Source organism: Lissotriton helveticus, chromosome 12 (genome assembly GCF_964261635.1).
Source record: "Lissotriton helveticus chromosome 12, aLisHel1.1, whole genome shotgun sequence".
Taxonomy (NCBI): domain Eukaryota; kingdom Metazoa; phylum Chordata; class Amphibia; order Caudata; family Salamandridae; genus Lissotriton; species Lissotriton helveticus.
Genome location: NC_136073.1, coordinates 372,770,140 through 372,793,109, shown reverse-complemented (window position 1 = coordinate 372,793,109; position 22,970 = coordinate 372,770,140). Strand labels below are relative to the sequence as shown.

At 51.3% G+C, this 22,970-nt stretch overlaps 1 protein-coding gene across 4 annotated transcripts in view; it reads right to left on the bottom strand.

Moving 5' to 3' along the window:
- Window positions 1–22,970, bottom strand: part of TDRD12 (tudor domain containing 12) — a 3,388,409-nt gene that overhangs the window by 1,404,498 nt on the left and 1,960,941 nt on the right. The gene's annotated exons all lie outside the window — the stretch shown is intronic.

Genomic DNA, 22,970 nt, shown 5'->3' with positions numbered 1-22,970 from the left:
GACCCAAGGACTTGGCCGTGACCCTGGAGTCCTTGAAGCGCTCCAGCGCGTGGTCCGCTTTGTCACCAAATAGGCGACTGCCATCAAATGGCATGTCCATAAGCGTATTTTGGACGTCTGGTGAGAAGTTGGCAGATCTCAGCCAGGCATGGCGACGAATCGCCACCGTAGTGGACATGGCCCGTCCCAGGGAGTCCGTGGTGTCCAGACCACAACGGATCGAGTACCGCGCCGCATCCCGGCCCTCAACAAAGGCCCGGGTGAGCTTGTCCCGCACTTCCTGGGGGCATTGCGGCAAACACTCCTCGACCGTATCCCACAGGGAGTGGGTGTAGCGGCCCAAGAGGCACGCGGTGTTACAAGACCGCAGTCCAGCACTCAAAGAGGAAAACACTTTCTTTCCGAATTGGTCGTACCTCTTTGATTCCCGGTCGGGCGGAGCCGACGGAAATGCGGACTGCGAAGTGGAGGCCTGGATCACCAGACTCTCCGGGGAGGGATGGGTGGACAGGAAGGCAGGGTCGTCCGCGCAGGGACGGTGACGCCTGGCAACGTTCCGGTCAACCGGCGCACCAGAGGCGGGCCTGGACCAGGTGCCCAGAAGGACATCCGTCAGGGCCTCATTAAACGGCAGCAGAGGCTCCTGGGGGCATGACTGCGGTTTAAAAACTTCCGTCAGGATATTCGGTTTGACCTTCGCGACGGGGAGCTCAAGGTGTAAGGCCTTGGCAGCCCTCATCAGGACCACCGAATAGGCAGCACCCGCCTCGGACGCCACAGGGGACGGAGAGACAAACCCAGGGTTGGGCGACTCGTCCAGGCCACTGGCATCACCCAGATCACCTACCCAGTCCACATCGTACTGGCAGGCACGGGATAGAGGGTCCTCAGACCCCTCCCAACCCTCACCATACTCCTCCTCGTCATACCCATATTCTGGGTCGACGATATAGACATCGGGGTCAACAGGCCCCATCGGCGTCGGGTCCGGCGTCGGCCGACGCCGGTCCGGCTCCGAGTCCGGAGTCGGGGAGGAAAGGGGGGTGGCGCCGCGCGGCGTCGGTGCCGGGGACCCGACGCCGGCCGGAGCCGACGGCGGAGTCGCTGCACCACGCGGGGGCGGTACCCTGGGCTGGCCCACAGGAACCGACGCCGGAGAGGCCGGGAGACCAGCCGGCGACGAACCAGAGGGAACCAGCGGCGCCGGGGCCGGAGCCACCGGCGGCGCCGGGGCAGGAGCACCCGAACCGCTCGGGCCCCCAGACGGGACCGACGGGCCCGCAGGCGCCGAAGGCCCCGCCGGAGAAGACCTCGCCCTCATAGCAATGAGGAAGGCCTCGATCTCCTCACGCGACGCGCCTTCCCCAGGGACCGACAGGTGTGGGGCAGACGGCGTCGGCGACCCATGCGGGACCGCGGGGGTGGGGTCACCCGAGCCCCCGGCCGCAGCACGCGGGCGTCGGGGGGAGTCGGGGGTGCGATGGCGACGCCCCGACTTCTTGTGCTTACCTGACGAGCCGGAGGAATGGTGGCGACTCCCGGAGCGCCCATGGCGGCCCCGCGACCGTTCCCTCGACCGCTCCCTCGACCTCCGACCGGACCGGGACCGCTCTCGACGCGGGGCCGACAACCGGAGCTCGAGAAGCTTGCGGGACCGCTCCCGCCTAGCTTTTCCAGTCAAGGCCCGACAGTCGACGCAGGACTCCACGTCGTGGTCCGCGCCCAGACACCGGAGGCAGAGTCGATGGTGGTCGGTGACCGACATCAGGCGGTCGCACTCGTCACAACTCTTGAAACCGGGCATCCTACCGGCACCGTAAAGATCAATCAGTTAACAAAAAACTTGGTCAAAAGACCGGAGTACTGCTCTTCGGATCTGCGCTAACTGGCGCGGAAAAAAGAAGAACTGACGTCAGCGCGCGGAGGCGGCGTCTATATACTCCAGCGACGTCATCACGGCGCACGACGCCGACGACGCGGAGCCGCAGGGGACGCCTGCAGACGACGCCTACCGACGCGCAGGGGTACTGCTACGCAAAAGTTTCCGGATCCAGACTGACGCCTGGGGATATTCTAAGGTAAGGAATCTAATACTAACCTGTTTCTTTCAGATATATATATATATATATATATATACACATATACACACACATATATATCTATATACACACACACACATATATATATACACATACACATATACATATACAGATATATATCCAATAATACAGGTCACACCGATTCAAGGAAGACTCCAGGAAGATGATTAAAGTGTTCTTTATTCATAACTCAAACAACTTGCCAGCAGTCCTCGTGCCCCAGACCTTGCATCTAAATCCTCGCCAGGCGCGTTTCAGGATCATAAATCCCTTCCTCATTGGCAGCAAAACAAGAATGAAAGGCCTTGTTCTGCACATGCGACTAATATTCACAGCTCCTGCCCTGGTAGGCGTGGCTCTCCTGAAGCCTCCTGGTACACATATATATATATATATATATATATATACACACATATATATATACACACATACATACACATATATATACACATATATATATACATACACACATATATATACATATACACAAGTTACTACTTGTGTAACGATATATCCGTAAGAGACATTAGTTAGTGATAGATTCCTTACCTTAGAATATCCCCAGGCGTCAGACTGGATCCGGATTTTTTTTTGCGTAGCAGTACACTTGCGCGTCGGTAGGCGTCGTCTGCAGCTCCGCGTCCGTCATCGGCGTCGTGGGCGCCGTGATGACGTCGTCGGAGTACTTAGACGCCGCCTCCGCGTGCTGACGTCAGTTCTTAGACACAGCTTTTCCGCGCCAGAAGCGCTGAGCCATGTTAAAAACCAACACTGGTGCCATTGAAACTAGGGCCCTGAAAGGGGGTAACCCTAACCCTAGATATCGGTTCGCAGAATGGGGAGGATGGGCGGGTCGGTAAGGAATCTATCACTAACTAATGTCTCTTACAGATATATCTGTAAGAGACACGTTAGTGATAGATTCCTTACCTTCGAATAGATACCCCAGCAATACCAACCCCGGTGGTGGGTCTGCGAACAAATAATCACACCAGAAAGTCCTGGAGGACAGAACGACCAAAGAAGCCATCCCTCCGGACTTGGCTGTCCAGGCAGTAGTGTCTTGCAAACGTGTGCAGCGATGCCCACGTAGCTGCCTGACAAATGTCTTGTAAGGGCACTCCCCGGCCCAGGGGGCTCCTTCTTAGCAAAGGAGTAACATGCCTGGATACACAAGCTTTCCCCTTCTTAGCGCTTTCCACTTCTTAGCGCCCACGTAATCATCCACCCGGAACCGGCGTGTGCGATCCAAATAGAATGAGAGCGCACGTTTTGGGTCCAGATGGTGGAGCCGCTCTTCCTCTTTAGAGGGGTGCGGTGGCGGAAAGAAGGTTGGCAAGGTGATAGACTGCCCGATGCGGAAGGCTGTGACAACCTTGGGCAGGAAAGATGGCTTAGTACGCAACACAACCTTGTCCGGATGGACAGAAAGGAAAGGAGGAGTACAAGAAAGGGCCTGGAGCTCACTCACTCTCCTGGCAGAGGTGATGGCAACCAGGAAAGCAGTCTTCTGAGTAAGTTGTCGGAGAGGACAGTTGTGAAGTGGCTCAAACGGAGCGCACATCAGAAATGTAAGAACAAGGTTCAAGTCCCACTGGGGCATCACAAACGGAACAGGAGGGAACATGTGTGTGATGCCCTTCAGAAAGCGAGTTACAATAGGGGACTTGAACAAAGAAGGTTGATCAGGCAAGCCTCAGGAAGGCTGAAAGGGCAGAAAGGTAGCCCTTGATAGTGCCCAGAGCAGAGCCCTGCTGGGCAAGAGAAAGAAGAGAAGAACCTCAGAGAGAGGGGCAGCAAGAGGATCCACAGCCTTTGCTGTGCACCATGCCACAAATCTGTTCCACCTGCAGGCGTATACCGACTTTGTGGAGGGACGCCTGGCTGCCAGAATGACATTACAGACTTCAGGAGGCAAGTCAAATGGCCTCAACTGTCGCCGCTCAATCTCCAAGCATGGAGGTGGAGACTGGATAGGTTCGGGTGGAGGACCGTCCCCTGCTGCTGTGACAGAAGGTCCTCCTGAAGAGACAGAGGAACCGGGGGATCGACTGACATACTGAGTAGCTCTGGATACCAGTACCTTCGTACGCAGTCCAGAGCCACAAGGATGACTTGGGCACGGTCGCGCTTGATCTTCTTCAGCACTCTGGGTAGAAGTGGTATAGGCAGAAAGTGTACAACAGACCGCAACTCCACTCGCGTCGAAAAGCGTCTCCGAGCGAGTGCCGCCTTGGAAATTCCAACGCGCAGAACTGATGACATTGTGCGTTCTCATCGGTGGCGAATAGATCTAACCAAGGCTCTCCCCATCGCTGAAAGAGGCCTTGCGCCACGTCAGAGTTTAGACGCCATTCGTGATCCATAATGCACAGACGGCTGAGCTCGTCCGCCCTGGCGTTCAGAGAACCTGCCAGGTGTTGAGCCACCAGGGTCACGCCCTGGCGTTCCAGCCACTGCCAGACTCCACGACCCCACCCCGCCCTGTTTGTTGCAGTACCACATGGCGGTGGCGTTGTCCGTGAACACCTGCACTACACTCCCCCGGACAGAGGGGAGGAATGCTTTCAGTGCTAGACGAATCGCCTGCAAATCCAAAAGGTTGATGTGGAGCCGGGTGTGAGAAGTTGGCCCGATATATGATGCTCACTAGTTCTAGTGAGCACCTTGTATCAGTCCAAGCAACCCTTATGGTGATTGGTTGTAAGTCAACCTTGTAGACCAGCTATCCTAATGGTAGCATGGACAAAGCAGTCTTAGGCTAAACTCTTTTGGCATGTGAAGCCAGCAGTTTTACCACAATATAACCCCTTGAATACCAGATGAAAGGACACCACACAGGTTGTTATGAAAATAAACAATATATTTATTAATAACAACACCTCTGAACTCTTTATGAGATCAGAGGGCTAAGCACATGACAATACTAAGAAGGAAATATGAGTTAGCACAATATTTACACGTGTGCCTTAGGGGCACGACAAACCATATACCAGAAACAATGGAATGTGAGGAAGGAAAGTACTGTAAGGAGATCCAGAGGCTGGAGGATCGCTGGGACTACGCTACGAACTAGGTAAGTAAGGAGCAGGAAGCCCACGGGACTCACGTGCAGAGTGGAAACTCTCACGCGGGATGCGTACCAACGTCTATGGATACTACAGTTTACAAAGTTACGGATCCCGGACGAACCCGACTGGATGGAGGGAAAACAACAATGGACCTGGACACTAGGATAGTGAACACTGACTTCAGCACCTAGAAGCTTTAGTTACCTAACCCACAGGCTGCGGGTGCATAGGGCTGAAGTGGTGTCGGGTTTGCTGCGTTGATCCCGGTGATGCCTGAAACAAGGAGTTGCTGGCAGGCAGCCAGATGGAGGAGTCCGGTGGTTCCAAGGATGGAACTAGGAAGGAGAAGTCCTGAAAGGGAAGGGGACAGAGTCTCGGTCACTAGCCAGTGACGGTGCTGGAACCAGGAGGGAACCAGATGCTGTTGCGGCGTTCAGGTGGAGGAAAGGTCGCTTCTCTCTGTAGCTGCGCGGACCAGGAGCTGTTCTTCACGTCCAGGCTGGAGGCACGAGCTGTCCCACGTAGTCTGCTGCTGATGGCGGTGTTGGATCGTCGATCTGGTCAACAGGCCTTGGCAAATGCAAGCCACGCGGTGGAACAAAGATGGCGTCTGGTGCGGACCAGGAGGGTCCGGCGTGCTTCTCTTTCACAAGGAAGCAAGGGCCAGTCTGGGGGACCAGACCAGCAGTATTGAAATCTTCGGGTCGTCGTCTCAGAGGTCACGAGCCAGCCGGCAAGTGACCAGACAACAGGAAAAGCAGTAACCAGGCAAAACGGCCCCACGAAGATCTCGTGGAGGCTGGAGGGGCTGATCTTTGATGCAGGAGCTGTGTCGGTGCGGGGCTTCTCAGACCCCATTGCACTCACTCGAGGATCCCTCGGTGGTCGTGCTGGAAGCGCTGTGCAGGTTTCTTCAAGATGACCGTCTCCACGTTGCTCGTCGCACCCACGGGTCCCAGCTGTGCTGTGGATGTGGGTAGAGGTCAGAGGGGTCTGGAGGTCCGGGTCTCGTTGAGCTGGGTCGTCGGGTTCCAGGAAGGAAGGACTTGCAGCAAACCGCACAGGAGCTTTATGGTGCCTGCAAAGCAGGATGGTCACTCCCTGACCATAGGGGAGATTCTTCAGTCTTCTGATGTTCAGGAGGTCGAAGGTCAAGAGCTTCTTCGTGGAAGTTGTCAAGATTAATCTAACTGGGAATGGGACCAGCTCCTACCTTTATTCCGCTAAAGGGGGCTGCACTACGACTAGGTCCCTCCCCTGGGTGGGACCAGGAAGGGGGGTGGTTACACCCCCTATCCTTTGTCCGGTTTCCCGCCAGAGCTGGGGCTGGAGTGACCCAGCAACTGGTTGGGACCGGTGTATGCACAGGGCACCTTGTGTGCCCCAGGCATGTCTCATTCCTTTCAGCCCTGGCCTACCTAATACACAAAATCCTGTCTGGGGTGGTGCTAGCACCTCCCAAGGCAGGAAACCCTTTGTCTGAGCCTCCCTCGCTGGAAGGACTCCCAGCAGCAGGAGGTCAGACTTGTGTCTGTGGTGGCAGCATCCATTTTGTGATGCTGAGGCTTGAGTTAACTTTAACCGGGGTTCACAGTTACATCCATGTTGTGTCCCTCTAGAAGGGTGGAATGCTACCCCCGTCGCCAGAATTGGCGAGGGGGTAGTATTCCAATTCGTATGACACCTTACTCGACATGTTTTGATAATGTTATACCAGAGTAGGCATTTAACCGCGAGGATTATAATGCACTTAAGAGTACATGGTATAGCGTTCTCATGGAACAGCTATTAGGACTTTGTTCCGCAAGCTGCAAACGGGCTCAGCTCATGCCAGAGCACCATCTCACATAATTCCAAGCACTCTGCCTTCAGGATTGATAAGGCCTTCCATAGGAGTGACTGATAGGAATATATGTGTCCATTTTAGGTTTAGATATAGGGAACTATATCTAAAGCAAAGGGTGATTACACCACCTTGCCCCAGCTGTCGTGCAGCCAGTTGTGTCTGTTTAGATGGCCAGTCAGGGGTGGCATAATACATGCTTCAGCCCCTGGTAGGCCCTGGGTACACCTATGCCCTGGATACCTGAGGTATACTGTACAGGGACTGATAAGGTGGCCCAGTACCAATTGGTAAATGCACCTAGGGTACATGGTTGTAAATTTAGAGAGAGAACAGCTAGGCTGTGGGTCTGATTAGCAGGCCAGCCAGGGAAAGTCGTAAACCAGTGAAGCAAAAAGCAAAAATCTGGGGAGACCATAGGATTGCAGACCCCACTCTCCTACACCGGGCCTCCGCCGGAGACCAGAGGCCTCTGATCTCCGCCTCTTGAAGTTGGCCTCTCCAGCCCTGGAGGGACACATCTGTCACAACTACGTGCTCCGGTCGGGGAAGAGAGAGGGATCTGCCGCTGACCTAATCGCGGTCCGTGAGCCACCACTGCAGTTGTCTCGCAGTGCCCTCCGAGATCAAGACGTGGTTGGACAGGTTGCCCTGATGCTGGGCTCACTGAAACTTCAGGTCCCACTGCAGAGCCCGCATCCGCCACCTGGCGTGATGCACCAGTAGGATGCAGGAGGCCATCAGCCCTAGAAGCCGCAGCGTCAACCTGACCGAGACCCGGGATAAATGCTGAAAGAGTGGAATCAGAGCCTGAATATCCCGGACCCGCTGTTCGGGAGGATAAACCTGAAACTGCGCTGAATCGAGAACCGCTCCGATGAAGAGGAGCTTCTGAGAGGGGCACAGGTGTGACTTGGGCACATTGATGGAGAACCCCAGCTGGTGCAGGAGATCTGGGGGTGGCTGACGACTGCCTGGGGTGAGCCCGCCTTAAACAACCAGTCGTCGAGGTAGGGGAAGACTGAAACCCCTAACCTGCGCAGATGAGCTGCGACCACCGCCATCACCTTTGTGAACACCCGTGGGGCGCTGGTAAGGCCGAAGGGGAGCACGGTATACTGAAAGTGCTCGTGGCCAACCGTGAACCGCAGGTAGTGCCGGTGGGCCGGCAGGACGGGGATGAGGAAATAAGCGTACTGCAAGTTCAACGCTACCATCCAGTCTCCTGGGTTCAGGGCAGCTAAGACCTGAACCAGTGTCAGCATTTTGAACTTCTCCTTCCGGAGGAAGCCGTTGACGTTCCGTAGGTCCAAGATAGGGCGTAGGCCCCCTTGCCCTTCTTGGGTACCAGAAAGTAGTGGGAGTAGCAACCACACCCTACTTCTGGCCCAGGAACGCGCTAGATGGCCCCCTTGGCCAAGAGGGTCGAAACTTTCTCCTGCAGAAGTCGCAAATGATCCCCCGATACACGGTGGTTCCGCGGTAGCATGACTGGAGGAGTCGCCTCGAAGGGGAGGGAGTAGCCCCTTCGGACGATCTGCAGCACTCACCTGTCCGACGTGACAGTGCGCCAGTGGAGGAGGTGATGGCGAACCCTGCCTCCCACTGGCGTCACATGGGCCTGAAAGCACGGACTAGGAGGGTTTTGAGGCGGATGCTGCGGGGGAAGGTGTGGACTGACCTCGCCGTTGTACCCGACCGCCGCCACGGCGGTTTCCACGGCCGCCACCGCATTGGGTATTACCCTGCGGAGCGTGGCTGGCAGCACGTGTGGGTGCACCCCTTCCGTGGCCACGAAAAGAGTGAAAGGCAGCCGATTGCTGGCGCGGGGCCGAGAGGCCCAAGGACTTGGCCGTAGCCCTGGAGTCCTTAAAGCGCTCAAGCGCATGTTCTGCCTTGTCGCCAAAAAGGCGACGGCCATCAAACGGCATGTCCATCAGTGTGTTTTGGACATCGGCCGAAAAGTTGGCGGACCCCAACCAGGCGTGGCGTCTGACCGCCACCGTCGTTGCCATCGCTCTACCTAGTGAGTCGGTGGTATCCAGCCCACACCGGATAGAATATCTGGCTGCATCCTGGCCCTCCACAAGGGCTTGGCCGAGTTTGGCCCGTACCTCTAACGGACACTCTGGCAGCACTTCCGCAACCGTATCCCACAGAGAGTGGGTGTAGCGGCCCAAGAGGCATGCGGTGTTGGAAGACCGCAGTCCCAGACTAAGGGAGGAGAAGATCTTTTTACAGTACTGCTCGTACCTCTTGGATTCCCTGTCCGGCGGAGCCGACGGGAATGCGGTCTGGGAATTGGAGGCCTGGATGACCAGGCTCTCGGGGGTTGGGTGGGTGGACAGGAAACATGGGTCGCCCGGAGCCGGTCGGTGTTGTCTGGCCACGTTCCTATCTACGGGCGAACCCGTAGCGGGCCTGGACCAAGTGCCCAAAAGAACGTCGGTTAAGGCCTCGATAAACGGCAGCAGAGGCTCGGCTGAGCATGACTGCGGCTTAAAGACCTCAGTGAGGAGGTTAGTCCTCACGGCCGCGACGGGGCGCTCAAGGCCCAAAGCCTTGGCCGCCCTCATCAACACCACACTATAGGTTGCCCCCTCCTCCGTAGCCACGGTAGGAGGTGAGACAAAGCCAGTGTCAGGCGAAGTGTCTATTCCACTGGCCTCCCCAAGTTTACCTGCCCAGTCCTCTTGAGACTGGCATTCACGTGCCAGAGGGTCCTCAGACCCCTCCCAATCCTCCTCATCACCCATCTCCTGGTACTCAGGGTTAGCAAAGGATGGGGCCGGTTCATGGAAAGTGAACTCTCCGAACGGCGTCTGAAGCGGCGCCCAGCGGCGACGCTCCGGCGCCGGAACCGGGTCGAGGTTGGCATCGGGGACGGCGCCGGGGGTGACACCTGAGGGGCCGGCGCCGGGGAGGTCGTTAAGTCCACCGGCGACGACCCAGATCCGGATCCAGCCGGGCCCGAAGGCGCCGGCGGCGTCGGAGCCGAAGCACCCAACGACGTCGGGCCGAAGCCCCCGACCAGCTAGGACCCCCAGACGGGTCCGCTGGGCCCGAAGGCGCCGCGGAGCCCGTCGGAGGAGAGAGGGACCTCATGGCCATGAGGAACAGCTCGATCTCCTCCGGCGCCGCGTTAGGCCCAGGGACCGGAGGGTATGAAGCCGGACGCGGCGCCTGCGACTCTGACTCTGACGGAGCCACGTGGGCGGTGCCACCTGAACCCACGGCCGCGTCGCGCGAGCGTCAGGGGGAGTTGGAAGAGCGATGACGTCTCTTCGACTTCTTGTGCTTACCTGACGACTTCGACCCGTAGGAGTGATGTCAACTCCCGGAGCTCCGATGGCTCCTCTCCCGCGACCGGTCCCTCTACCTCCGTCAGGACCGGGACCTCTCTTGGCGCGGGGCCGACTGCCGGAGTTCGAGCCGCTTACGGGACCGCTCCCGTCTAGCCTTCGAAGTCAGGGCCCGGCAGTCGGAACAGGTCTTGTCGTCGTGGTCGACGCCGAGACAGTGGAGACACCGACGGTGAGGGTCGGTGACCGACATCGGCCGGTCACAATCCTCACAGAGCTTCAAACCTGGCATCCCTACCGGCACCGTTCGGAGTCGAAGACTTCGAAAAAGGTTACAAAAGATCAAAAAAGTTTTAGTCAAAAAGTGACTAAGGTACCACTTTTTCCGGACCTGCGCTGCTGGCGCGGAAAAAAGAAAAACTGACGTCAGCACGCGGAGGTGGCGTCTAAGTACTCCGACGACGTCATCACAGCGCCCACGACGCGGACGACGGACGCGGAGCCGCAGACGACGCCTACCGACGCGCAAGGGTACTGGTACGCAAAAAATTTCCGGATCCAGTCTGACGCCTGCGGATATTCTAAGGTAAGGAATCTATCACTAACGTGTCTCTTTCAGATATATATATGCTACTTACCACAGTATGCATCTGTTTTTGGCATGTAGACCTGTAGAGTCACATGCTGTGCATAGCTCGCCATCTAGTGTTGGGTCCGGATGTTTGCATTTTGTTTTTCTTCGATGAAATCTTTCCAGTGACTCCTTTCGGTGATAGTGCACATGGGCATCGACTCCATCTTTAGATTGTTTTGCTGCAGAGGTTTATGATAGTAAGAGTAGTGAATAGAGATGTCCATGTATATTGTATTTAAGTAAGATAGTACTGCAACAGGTATGGGTACTCGGAGAGGCATGTGGGCACTTGTGACTACAGCTCTACATGCCACGAACAGATTCATACTGTGGTAAGTCGCATTTTCCATTTGAGGCATGTGAGCTGTAGATCACATGCTGTGCATTGACTATATAGGAGTTTTCTCCCAAAGTGGTAGCTAACCAGTAGCTGTTGCAGTTTGAAATAATGTATGTAAAAGTGCTTGGACCACTCTAGCTTGCTGTCTAGCTAAGACATTTACACAATAGTGTTGTGTAAATGTGTGTGGTGTAGACCATGTTGCAGCTTTGCAAATATCATCTATGGGTACACTTCCTAAAACTGTCAGAGGCCCTTAGTTGGCAAGTGGAGTGCGCTCTAGGGGGGATTGTTAATGTGCGTTTTGCTTTAATATAGCATATTCGAATGCACTTGACTATCCACCATGCAATTCCTGATTTTGATATAGGATTGCCTTTATGTGGTGGAACAAAAGCAACAAATAGTTGCTTAGTGTTACGGAAAGGTTTTGTTCTTTCAATGTAGTAGAGTAATGCCCTTTTCATATCTATGGTGTGTATAGCATGTTCTGCCACAGAATCTGGTTGAGGGAAGAACACAGGCAATTCAACAGATTGGTTGATATGAAAGGCACAAATGACTTTAGGTAGGAACTTTGGGTTGGTTCGACGAACCACTTTATTTTGGTGTATTTGTAGAAAAGGTTCTTCTATGGTTAGAGCCTGGAGCTCACCCACTCTCCTCATTAATGTGATAGCTATGAGGAAAGCTACCTTCCAAGTGAGAAATTGCAGTTCACATCTATGCAATGGCTCAAAAGGTTGACACAATAGTCTGGTGAGGACAATGTTCAGATTCCACACTGGTGCAGGTGGAAGTCTTGGGGGGAAGACTCTTAAGTCCTTCTATAAATGCTTTAATAGCAGGAACTCTAAAAAGAGACAAATGTTGTCTATTCTGTAGATGTGCAGCAATTGCAGCAAGATTATAAGCGTATGGATGCGTACACTAGATTGCTATGCTGTAGATGTAGTAGATAGCAAATGATGTTTTGTATTGAAGCATCAAGCGGGTTGATTTGATTTGTATTGCAGTATATCACAAACCTTTTCCACTTTGCTGCATAACATGGTCTTGTGGTAGAGTGCCTAGCCTCTGATGATAATCAGGCAGTCTGGCAGAAGATTGAGGTAGCCAAACTCTAGGATTTCAGGTGCCAGATCGCAAGGTTGAGATGACTGGGATCTGGAGGTCTTATGTCTCCATGGCTCTGAGTGAGGATGTTAGATTTGGGGGTCTCTGGTTGGCACAGGTAATTACTTGTGACAAGCAGGGACCCTCTCCTCTAATCAGGATAAGGGGATCACCCTCTAAAATAACCCCTGCTCACCCTCTAGGCAGTGTGGCGCGAGCAGACCAGGCTTATCTCTGAGCGTTATGGGTTAAGCATTTGTGAACACATACAGTAACTCAGTGACAACACCACACATGGACACTACACCAATTTTTGTATAAAAATAAGTATCTTTATGTAAGGCTTAGCACAACACCAGAATAACGTGTAGAAAGGGGCCACGGTACTATTAGCAATTCAGTTCGGGGTTAAAAAGCGTAGGTCTTAAGTTCCTTGCGCTTCGCGCTGTTTGTGCGTGTCTCTCGGGAATGATCGTACTTTGCAAGAGTTTTTCAAAATCAGCGCCGTGGACTCTCTAGTCCGGTGCGCACACAGTCACAGTGCGATTCGTACAGTACCTTTGAATGCGTAGTTGCGGATGCGGACGATGCGTGTGCAGGTGAATGTATCTTAGGAGCGGTCTGGAGGCCCCCCTCCGATGCGAGCCCGGCTCATTGTAGGCGTCTCGGTCCGAGGCATTCGAGCGGGGTGCCACGGGGGCGAGGCAGATGGTCCTAGGCGTAGAGCGTTCGCTGTGCGAGGCGTTTGTACGCGTCGTGCCTCCGAGCAGGGATGCCTTTCAATTCCCCAGCAGTGCGATGTCAGGCGGCCGGTACGCTTTGGGCGTACGGGTCGTACTTTACAGTGCGGGGCTGCTTGTTGGCTCTCCGTAGCGTGGTGAAAGGGGCCAGTACGCTTCGAATGTATAGGCCGGACTTTCCTTGCGATGCGCTCGGATCGGGAACTCCAGCGGCTGGGACACGGCGAGCAGTGCGGCTCAAGGGGGAGGGTGAAGCGGGTGCGCGCGGCCCTTCTGGGCGGTGCGAGGTATGGCTCGCAAGCAGAGCGGGATCACACGGTGGCTTCACAGCTGTCCAGGTTTGCGAGGCGCACTATGATGGTGGCTCCAGCGGCAGGGGGAGATCGGCAAATTCCAGCGGCTCGGGTTGAGGCAGTAGGAGTCCAATAGTCCTTGGACTCCGTTCAGGGGGCAAGGGGCAAGCTCACCCACAAGCCCTTGGAGATTGTTGAAAGAACAAGTTGAATAAAGTCTCTAGTCTTTTTCTCTCCTCTGGCAGCAAGGCAACCACTGCAGGCCAATCCTCCAGGTCAGGGACAGTACTCCTCCTTGCAGCTTTCCCAGTTCCTTCTCGTCGGGCAGAGGTTCTTCTTGGTTCAGCAGGATCTAATTTCTTAGGAGCAGGGCTCCAATATTTATACCACAAATCTTTTGTTCTTTCAGCCAGGGGGCCTTTGCCCAGTTCAGCCCAGTTTTGGAGCATTTTGTTTACAGGACTCTGGCTTGTCTATTCAGTGTGCAGGGCAGAGACATCAGACGCTCCACAGAAGGTGGAGCCAGTATTGTGGTGGCAGAGCACAGGCCTATTCAGAGTCTAGGTGCACTCCTCCCACCCATCTGGCTGTAATATTTCTATTCACCACCTGGCTGCCCCAGCCTGTCTCCTGGAATTCCCCAGCCCTGTCACTCACAGAAACCAGACAGCAGATACACGTCCTAGCAGAGGCGGGCTGAAAAGGTTAGGCAAGCAAATACCAACTTTCTAAAAGTGGTATTTGCAAACACAGAATATTAAAACAACCTTTACTAAAAGATGTATTTTATTATCCTGAGTTCAGGCATGCCAAACTCGAATTTCTACCATGTTCCCCGAGTCTGTTGGGATCATAGAATGTAACAATTCCAACAGCCCATTCTGGCCAATGAGAACAGGTAGCCTTACAATAGTGAAAAATGAAAATGGCTGTAATTCACTATTAGGACATGCCACACACATCAGGGCTTGTCCTACCTTATACTTACAATGCACCCTGTCCGTGGGCCTACCTTAGGGGTGGCTCACACAAAGTAAAGGGAAGGTTTGGGGACTGGCAAGTGATTGCGCTTGCCCAGTCAGCATGACAGTACCAGACTGCACGCAGGTTCTGCAATGGCAGACCTTAGACAGTTTACAAAGCTGCTTCTGTGGGTGGCACAACCAGTGCTGCAGGCCCACTAGCAGCATTTGGATTACAAGCCCTGGGCACTCCTGGTGCACTTTACTGGGGTCTGCCAGTAAACCAAATAAGCCAATCATGGAATCCAATCAATACATACATTTTATACTGGTTGGCAGTGGCACAGTGCTCTGAGCAGCTAACACCAGCAAAATACATGAGGCAACAGCAACAAAAATGGAATGGAGACCCACACCAATGGTGTCAGGTCTAACAGAGGAGATTGGTAAAAGATCTAGTTTTTGCTGAGTGACTACTAGACACTCCAAAAGGTTGTGAACCAGGGTTGACGGGCCCATGTGGGAGCAACTAGGGTTAGTGCCAGGAACTGCTGTCTGAGAGGCGGAAAAGCATAGGCAGATATCTTTGATCAATTCATCCATAGCGCATTGCCTTTGGACAATGGGTGTGGATAGCTGGATGCATTTTGCGTTTAGGTGTGTGGTGAACAGATCTATATCTGGGAAGCCCCACATTTGAAATAATGCGATGAGAACCTGAGCGTGGAGTTCAAATTCGTTGATCTGTTGTCGTTGACGACTGAGCATATCTGCAATCTGGTTGTTTACTCCTGGAAGGTGTTCTGCAAGGAGATACATTTTGTGACTTATAGCCCATCTCCAGATGGTCTGAGCTAGTTGTGAGAGCTGGAGAGAGTGCGTCCGCCTGTTTTCGTATATAGTACATTGCTGCTGACATGTCTGTACGAATTAGGACCGCTTTGCCTACTAGATGAAGTTGAAGCGCTTTGAGAGCTAGAAAAATCGCTAGCAGCTCGAGATGTTTTATGTGGAGCTGCTTTTATTGCAGAGTCCACATGGCCTGAATGGTATATTTTTGGAGATGAGCTCCCCAGCCAGTGAGCGATGCATTGGTTGATAGAACTATCTGTGGAACCTGGTCAGTGAAGGGCCACCATTTTATTAAAAGGTTTTGAGTATTTCACCACTGCAGAGCGCGATGGGTTCGGCCTTACTGGTGCGGAAAAAAAGAACTGATGTCAGCGCGCTGGGGCGGAGCTTAGATAGGCACTGCATAAGTCACATTTGGCATGGAAGATGCCACGCAGACCCAAATGATGCCACCTACAGGCACACAGGGGTACTGTTCACGAAAAACTCCAGATGCAGTCAGATGCCGGAGGATAATTGTAAGGTAAGGAATTTGCAGCTAGAAGTCTCTATCAGATGGAAAATATACTTTCTTCAGTAGCAGGGTTTCTGGTGGATACTCTAACCACAGATTCCTCACCTTCTGAAAATCCACATCTGCTAGACTGGCTGCAGAGATTAGTTTGTTCAGCAATCCACTCACAAGTCAGTAGGTGGCATTGTACAGCTCCACTTCTGCTCGGTCTCAACCCCGACATGACATTGGGGCCCCTTCATTGCAGTCACCTCTACCTGCTTTTGTCAGTTTCTTTCTAATTGCTGTCTGCACAGTTGGATACAGATCTTTTACCAATCAGATTACGCTTGGTCACAGATCTCTAGATTGGGATATTATTAATATGGACTGGAGATGTGAGGAAGAGGGTGGGTCAATGAAGAATCAGATTTAGATAGAATATCCACGAGAAGGAGAGTTACCGAATCGAAGCAACTTGTTCTTCTAATTGATACTTCTAAGTACAGACCCCTCACCTTGTCAACATATAAGTGCCTCCCCAGTTAGTGGGTCTATGAACTGTCACAGACCAAAACATCCTAAACAACTGAACAGGCAAAATACCCCTCCTGCAAGACCTGGCTATTATAGTAGTAGTGCTTCATGAATGTATGTACCGACTTCCACATTGTAGCATGGCAGATGTCCAAGACCGGCATTCCATGTGCCAGTGCAGTTGTGGCAGCCTTATCTGGAGGCTGCTTCTTCACCAGTGCATAGCAGATCTTTATGCAGAGAACATTCCATTGGTAGATGGTCCACTCTTGCACTGGCTTCCCCTTCTTTGCCCCGGAGAATGCCACACAGAGCTGATATTTCACTTGATGGTCTTTAGCCTAATATATAATAAGCTTTTTTTAAATATGTTAATTGATTTTCATCGAAGAAAGAACATCCGTATGCATGTTGATAGCACATTTTGATCCATACAAACAAAGAAATAAACCCCCCACCCCATTCCCCCCACCTGACCCAAGGCTGAGACCGATATAGGACCAACTTGGTCCAAATGTACATTTGGCTGAGTAACATTGTATATGTAGAAACTGATACTACGCAGGTCTTAACATAGACATGTTGCAAACGTAGAATTGAACCATCATCATAAGCAGTATGGCGTACTACTGTTCCCACCATGGAGTGTTTGAGGGTAATAAGTGAGCTCTAGCGGGAGGCCGACCCAGACCCATACATATACCATCAAACTGAATCTTGACAAGTGAGCAGGTATGCAGTTAGTGGGTTCCAGAAGTCCTTTGGACGCGAGGTCTCAGGAAGTTCCTCTTCATAAGTTTGTAACTGAGTCTTACAGTACAGCAGATCATGAAGCCATTTCATCTTGGTCGGAGCCGTCCTCGCCCCCCAGCATTGTGCCACAGCTCTCTTCGCAAACAGGGTAGCTAGTGCAATTAGTCCTCTATTACAGGGCTCAAGTCATTTGACATACACTAGTAAGAAGAGTTTGGGGGTGCACTGTACAGGCTCCTGAATGATATCCTTTAGTATCCCCGTCGCCTCCTCCCAGAAAGCAAACACACATCCACATTGCCACGCCACATGCACAAAATCTGCGTCCGCTCCTCCACATCTCACACAGTTGGCACTCTCACGTAAACCATATATAAAAAACTGTATCGGGGGTATAATATAGTTGGTGCAGAAACTTAAAGTGTATTATTCTCAAGTTACAATTAGACGTCAGACGGCCAGTAAGTGTACAGCATGCCAACCACATGTCAGGAATGAAGGCGTCTCCCAGCACTGCCTGCCATTTTACAAAGGAGGGGTGCGCTTGCTGCTCCTGCAATGATGTGTTATACAGTTTCGTGATTAGTCCCTGAATTTCTGCACTTGCCAACATCGCCTGCAAGGCCCGCAGAGTGGTAGGCTCAGCCAGGAAATCCGGATACGCAGTCCTGATGGCCTGCCTCACACGCACGTATGTGAAGCCCAACATGAAGCTCCCATCTGCCCCCCCCTCTGCACCACTTGTAGAGATATGAAGCGACCTTTCTCATAAAGATCCCCAATCCGCGCTATTCCCACTGCTCACGTGCAGCTGATATACCCGGATGTGACACCAGGGGCAGTAACGGGGCATATAAATACGATAATTGTGCTCTGTCTGCCAGCTGTCTCCAAATCCAAGCCGTACAGTGCACTGGGTTAATCTCAGTCCGGGGGCCACCCGTTCCACCCGACAGAGTCGCCGCCTGAACCACCATGGGTCCGACTCTATAGCCACATAGGGCTGATAGCGCTGCGGGTAGTGCCAATAGTGAGCGAACTGAACCTGGGCACACAGGTAGCAGAATCTAAAATCAGGAGCCTCTAAGCCCTCCCGCTCAAACGGCTGCACCAGAAGGTCCCACCTACACCTTGACTTCTTCCCGTCCCAGACGAATGTCGATAACACAGACTGTAGAGTTTTGAAGAATGTCATTTAATTTAATAGGGATATTGATGAAAAAGTATAATATTTTGGGGAGAAAGGTCATTTTGAAGACTGCCTGTCTGCTAACGAAAGGGGCAGGTGGGCCCACCTTTCGGCTTTCAGTGTAAGAGTAGGATAAGAGGAGTGACTGCAGGGTGAGCGAGGTGACCATATGAATTTGGGTGCGGGCGTAAGTGCAGTGGGGGACGAATAAATGTATAGTTAGTGATGGGCTTATTGGAGTGAGATTGCAGATTGAGCCGTGAGGGGGACAGGTAAGTTAAGTATCACATGAGCGCAGGTTGAGTAGTGTGCTTGTGTGACTGCAGGGTGAGGTACAGGGTGAACAGTGCAAGTGCATTGTGAGTGCAGAGTGATCACTGAGTGCAGGGTAAGTGGGTGAATGGTATGAGTGCATCGGGATCAGTGTGAGGGTATTGTGATCGCTACAAGTGCAAGGTGAGCGTGAAATTGAAGGGCAAGAAAGAGAAGTGAGTTGTCTGTATGCAAGGTGCATTCCCAGACACTAATAGTAGCTCAGCATGTTATTGACGGCAGTGTAGGGTTTCAGATATGTTAAACTATTATGGCATCAACCAGGGATCAGGGTGGAGGAAATAAATTTGCTAATCTTGCAACCAAGTTTTATGATTGGGGTTGCCAGCTCATGAGTTTGATGTACCAGGCGGTACACAAATAAGCAGCAACCTAAAGCTGTATTGTCATCACTTATCTGTGCATACTTTGAGGAGCAAATAGAAATAGAAATAACTTAATTGTGTTCTAGGGCAGCCTAACTGATCCATGACTGGTAGTAAAAGAGAACAAAAACAAAAAAGTCACATTACAACTGAAAATATACTTCTTTATTAATAACCATATTTAGTGTCAAGACAAGCAATTCGCAGGCTGTCTAAACAACACATGGCTAGCTGGCATTTTAAAATTGGGGGTAATCATAAAAGCAGATTCTACTTTCCTACAATGTCCAATTTCAAGACCAAATGGAGCTGGCACTACCACACGTGCTGTTGTGCTGTGTGGTACATTGCTTCGGCGCACCTTTGCTTCAGGAACTGAATGACCATATTCTGCTGTCTGATTTGCACTTAAGACTGTGCTTTGGACTTGTACCTGGGAAGGTAATTGGTTGAGACTTCGGACATAAATATACCAGTAGACCCCTTAAAGGCCCATATGTATTGCTGTCCCCTGTGCATTCCATTGCATCTGACCACAGTTTAAGAGCCCTCCTGGAACGCCACAGCTCCTGGTGAATTGGCTCCGGTTCTGCAGATCTTCCACTGGCTGCGATCACTTCCTCGGCAGCTGCTGTAGGTGCTGGATTGGAACACCTTTGCTCCATAGACCTGCTTCGAGGTGCGCTTCCAGGATCATTGTCTGCGGTTGTTGGGAACATAAATGTTTAGTCTACCATTCGGAATACAAACAATTGGCTATTTTGTTTGGTGGGAACTTTTTAATTCGCCCTGTTTGCACCATCGTAAAATGATTTTAAATGTGATTTTTATTAAGCATTTTATATTTTTTACCTTTTTAATAATGACTGTGTGTTTTGGATTTTAAACAGTTTGATTTCCTTTTTCACTTAATATTAATACAGATTTTAAGCTTACATTTTTCATATGCACATGTGACACTATTTACCGTAGCTTTCTTACTTTTAGATAGATTATTAGTCAACTTTTGTCTGAGGAGTGGGTGTCATGTATAGTAGGCCAGAGGAGAAATGCTGCCATTTTTACCATGTACACATTTCCTAAACTGCCTTCGGTTTCGAGCAAAGACTTTTGACACACATTTGTGTGCACATCAAAGCAGGATTTGTTTCTCTGAAACTACACAGCTTGCCAATTCCTCTTGATAAGAACATTGAGAGGTCACTACATGCTGAAACCTTAGCTCGCTGCTTGCTGATCCCTCTGCGAGGAGGGATGTCCAACCTGTGACCAAGACTGGGAACTACATTCCTTCTCTTTAAGTAAGGGGGCTTGGATCAACCTATTCTTGGAAGAACACATACATATAACCCTAGGCATCAAGGTTAGAAAAAGCATAGTAGGTGTAGGACACATACATACACATACACTTACATACACACATATACATTTTGTTCTCCAAAGTCCCAAGCATTCCAGGAGGCGTGGTGTTCCCCCAAACATCACATGCAGATGAAGTAGGGATCCGTCGCCGACATCTGGCGCGGGCAAGATGAGCAAGTTTTGAAGCCCAAAGGCATTTGCACAATGTTCTCAAGAAAACGCTCAAGGTGAAAAAGGGAGGCCTGAAACAGGCCAGGAGACACGATTCACGCGGAAAAGAAGAAAACTGACGTCAGAGCGCCGGGGTGGGGCTTATGTGACCTCGCTGAAGTCACGCCCGTGGAGGACGTCGGGCGGAGTCACGTGGCACCGCCGCCCTGGCGTGCAGGGATGCTGGGCAAGAAAGTTTTCCGGGTCCAGTCTCACGCCTGGGGAATATTCTACGTTAAGGAATCTGCGGCTAGTAGTCTATCAGAAACGTATATACATACAAATATATCAACACACTCCACCAGCGTCGTCTTTCTCGTACTTTCAGAAAGAAAAAACACAGGAGCCGTGGCCTCAATAAACGGTGCAGATTTAATGCAGATACAACGTCCTACGCGTTTCGGAGTAAGCCTACTCCTTCATCACGGGCAAACCTTGTGCATAGTAGTGTTTGTTATAAAGTAAAAAAATGTATGTCACGTGATAAAAAACATAGAAAGAATACTTTGCCATTTACATACTTTTCGCCGATGTTAACATTGAAAGTGACATTATACCTTTGATAGTTTTAGTGAAAACAATAAATCACAGTTCTTATTTAACCCCGACTGTAACTGCAAATGAGTAAGTGTTCGTGACCTGCGCTATTACATACCGCCCCTCTCCTTTGCTTCAGGAAATGGCATACTACTAGCGGTACTGAGCTCAATAGTATAACGTTTGAAAAGTTCAGTGATCAAGTGAACCACTTCCACGTATAATAATTCAAAACCATAGCATGTTAAAAAATTATTATAACATATGGAAAAAAAGGGTTTTGAGGCGACCTAACTGATAGGGGAAGCGAACCCTTGCTCTCAAAAGAGTATCATTCTTGGTCACCCAGCCCGTTACGCTAAGTGTTCACCCTGTTTACACATAGCTAAAAGTTAGCTGTCATAAAGCATACAATCACACGCTTTCAAGTGACTGACGGGCCAGAAACATAGTATTGCCCAAGTGGGCTAACGTGTTCGTGGTGCATGTAAGACAAAACAAAATAAATATGTGACCTCGCTGAAGTCACGCCCGTGGAGGACGTCGGGCGGAGTCACGTGGCACCGCCGCCCTGGCGTGCAGGGATGCTGGGCAAGAAAGTTTTCCGGGTCCAGTCTCACGCCTGGGGAATATTCTACGTTAAGGAATCTGCGGCTAGTAGTCTATCAGCAACGTATATACATACAAATATATATACATATACAGATACACATATACATACACACACAGACACCTATACACACACAGATACCTACACACACACACACACACACACACACACACACACACACACACACATATAATATACACACATACACAAATATATATATATATATACACACATATATATATTTATACACATATATATATACACACACATATATACACATATATATATATATATATATACACACATATATACATATATTCATATATATATAAGAGTAAGAGTTCTTTTTACTAATTTCATGAGCATCTGCACTGTCGGATCGGCTTTCAAGTAATTGCATTCATGCAGCTAACAGTTACGACATCATAGTATGTTGTTTATGTCTAGTAATAACTATTAGCACTAGCACTTTAAATTTGAGCACATACGCCCCCAACGTTGTCATGTGATCAAGGCCGTGGTCGGCCGAAACGCGTAATGGTGGAGTGGTGCTGAGCGGAATAAAATAATTGGCACTGATTCCTGGGTTCGTCTCGTCATTCTACAAATTTGCTGTGACGTTTGTTTGCCTACAATACCTTCGGGACTGCTTCCCCGGATTTGGCGAACCCCTCCACGTTTGGGCTCTTGGGCAAGAAGCTGTGATCCTCGTTTGGATCTATTGTAACGATACTCTGGAAGGAGTGACCCGAGTGCCCCGGGAGATTAGAAGTTCCGGAACAACAGCAGGGAAGACCGCGGGAGTGGTTCCGGGTCGGAAGTCGGCTTTCGCTGGCTGAGGACGCAGGCTGCACCTACGAGTACCTGTTCGCTTAACGGAGCTCTAAAGTAAGTCCCGTGTGGAGAGTGCCGTGTACATCCGTCACAAGACTTAAGTTATTTTAACGGATTTACATCAATATTGTTAAAGCTCACATCGTTCACCATGTCCACCGACACGTTGCAGGGGCGAGTGGAAGCGGCGAAAAATATGTTCAATGACTCCCCGGCCGGGGAGTCGCCTGCCGTTACAGCGGCAAGTTCGTCACAAGTCACGCATGGCAATATGAAGGATTTGTTTAAAGCGCTAGAAAAGGCCAGCAAAGCTGAACAATCCAAGTGGTGGGAACATAGTTCGCTCACTGGCTATTTGGAGGTCGGGAGGGTTCCACGAGGCCTGAGAAATATGCTTGCACCTTCATATGAAAACCCCGACCCTCTTATGCTGACAGCTTGGGCAGAGTGCAACCTAGAATATTCTAGGAAACTTATGACCATACTTGTGCAGTT